The following is a 3,112-nucleotide window of genomic DNA, read 5'->3' on the forward strand; positions in this document are numbered from 1 at the left end:
TGAACCAATCAATCTTCTGTCCTTGAGCACTTCGGGATGTAGGCATGCGAATTGCTACTCTGGGTTCCACAAAGATAAACAAGGTGTCTTTACTCTGTAGCATCCCAGAGACTTCAAAATATAAACATGCGTTATGGTTCTGTGTTGGGAGGCTACCCAGGAAGCGTTTCCCACATGAGTCTACTGAACTGCTTTGGAAAGAACATATGGTGGGGCTTACAGTCCACAAGAAAACACCTTCGGAAAAGCTAGTACACATTACCTGTCTGTTAACCTAATATGAAAATACTGAAAATCCCCATTCCCTTGTTATTCTGGATAAATGAGACAAATGGGAATTCATTTATTCAACACTGTGGATGCATTTTTCCAGCCTTTAAAAATGTACGTGTGTAATTTTTTAGTCATTTTTCTAAATTGGGGTCATGAGCACAGCCCATAGTCTATTTTTCCCCAGACTTAATAAAATATGTGTGCGCATATACAGACTTCTCTTTATTACATCAGGGTCATAATTCCTGCACCGCTATGCTTTTGATTTCCACCTTCTAAAATGATTTCGCTCTTAGCCTCACTGCCAAGCTATCGGTTATCGCTGCTCGTTGTTATAAATGTGTCTCCCTCTATCTGTAGCCCCTGCATGCTCTGTGGAGGAAGGGCTAATCACCCCCAAAACCTCAGGTGGGCTGATAAACTCCTGACAGGAAAGTGAGCCCACTGATATCAGCTTCTGAAGGAGGTTAGGATCCAGAAGCCCCTGATAAGATCAACATACCAACCTTCCCACAATGGGATTTACAACTTTGATGCTGCAGGGGAACAGGCCTGCACATGAAATACCACCTCCTCTTCCCCCCTCACCACCACCCAAAGCTTCTCTTGAAATACCGCTCTCCCCCACCCCCACCCCCCCCCAAAGGTTCTCTTTCTTTTCCGTCTCGTAAAGACCCAAGATTTCTGTGCCTAGGCACACAGTCTTTGGGAAAATAGTGGGATGGCAGACTCCAAGGCAGCACATACACTGTGTAAAGTACCCGTGGCTGCACCTAGAACCCATGCCAAGGGTGAGCTGGGCACCAGAATGGCTGCTGGCTTCCAGGTTCCTGCTTGGTTTTGAACAGCTAAAGTTCTCAGATAAGTGACCTCGACCATGGAAAGGGTTGCCATCTTCACTAAAGAACACCGATTTAACAGTAAGCACTGAACTGTTCTTAGAAACCATAAAGTCTGCTTTTTTTTTTCTTTAAACCCAGGGGAACCCATAGTCCAAAGGAAAGTTCCATTTCTTAGTTTATAAGTCATCCATTGGCATACAAGCCAGAGTTCAGTCATCTCTCAGGCATGCTGTGTGTGCACCTCTAAGTCTCAAGTTGCTATCTGCCTGCCCAAAGACGACTTGTGGGCTCCTCCGGGTATGGTCCCGTGATGGAATGAGTGGGAACTGGGGAAACATGGGGTAACCGCACCTTGCTTTGTCATTGACATTGCAAAGCTGGCCCTGAGGGGAGAAGCAAAAGCAGAGCCGCCAATAGAGTCAAGCAGAGAAGCAGGAATTTCGTGAATCCTTTGGAAAGATCCATAGCTGCGTTCGCAGTCACCCCGAGGCTCGGCAAGGAAAACCCATTAGGATCCCTCATGTCAGCCTCTAAAGATCCAGAGGCAAGGGCTGGGGGCACCTGGTGCTCAGGACAGGCCTGAAAGAAAAACCCAGTTTACCATTGCTTTGATGCCTTTTCCAGAATGCAACACGTGTTCTTCTGGAAGGTTCGTGGGCTCCAGGGCTCCTCTTGCGTCACCAAGGGAGGGAGGGGCCAAGTACCTGCTTGGAAAGCCATGTGCAAATTCAATGTCTGCTCTGCCAAAGAAAACACCCCTCCTACCTCCCAACTCCAGCATTTATGCTCCAAAGGGCCCCATCTGCCCCCACCCAGACCTGCTAAACAGATGTGGGTTTAGGCGATAGCCAGAGGGGCTAGGGAGCCATTAGTCTGCCATTAGGACAGTGCTCTCCCCACCTGCCTGGCCGGCTTGCTCTTGACGACTACGCAGCTGAAAAGCATCTTACCTACTTAGGAGTTAGGACCATTAGAGAATCTTGAGGTTCCCAGGCACTGTCATCTAACTGCGCTGAGAGAAAGGGGAGACACTACAAAAACTTAAAATCCACAGTCACCCAAACAGACCACATCTAAAGTAACGGAATGGGAGACAAGCAAGTTATTAAGGAAAACAGATAAAGCTTAGCTCCCGTAGTGCCGGAATGTACTGTGCAAGCTGCCTTGGGGGGGGGGGCAATTAATAGTCCCACGCAGCGATGACACCTATGACCAGCATGGTCATATCTGTAAATATCTGTAAACATAGGGCTGCAATGTAGATTGCTGAACTTATGCAAGCATTTTCAGATAAAATAATGGTTTTTCAAAAGATGCAACAAAAACAAGATCAGTGTTATTATAGGCTCCTGTTGTCACTGTGATAAAAAATCTGTGGAGAGCAACTTTTTAATTTGGGAGAGTTGTTTTGTTTGGGGGACTTGGGGAGTAGGATTTGGTACCCCTCGAGTCTTTGTTGCTGTTGTTTGGAGATAGGGGTCAATGTAACCTTAGCTGGCCTGAAACTCAGTGTGTAGACCAGGCTGACCTCAAACCCATAGAGGCCCGACCCTGCCTCCCAAGGGCTGGGATTACAGGTGTGAGGCGCCAAGCCAGGACCAAGGTCAACTCTTTTTCTTCTTTATAAGAGCCCAAATCTACTTTTATTTATTTGCACGTTGTTAGTCTCAGTTCAGGAGAGACACATCACACAGACTCTGTCCAGTGTCCTTGCCCTGAAAGAGTCTTCAGAAATTAACACAAATCATGCCATTATTTCCATGGGCCCTAGTTACCTTTCCCCAGATTATTCTGGTTCTGTCAGGTCTGCCTAAGGGACTCACAGTGTTGTTCTTGCTTTACACATAGACACATTTTGTAGAGTGCGACTTCATCTCAGGCATAAGCACCTTCATACTTAGGAGGAGCCGCGTACTCTCTCTAGTTCTAGAGACCTTGCTTAGCCAAGCAAAAATGGCCTTGTACTGGATGTCAATCTGTAGAAGAATGAAAATAGA

This window comes from Microtus ochrogaster, chromosome 10, assembly GCF_000317375.1.
Source record: "Microtus ochrogaster isolate Prairie Vole_2 chromosome 10, MicOch1.0, whole genome shotgun sequence".
NCBI lineage: Eukaryota > Metazoa > Chordata > Mammalia > Rodentia > Cricetidae > Microtus > Microtus ochrogaster.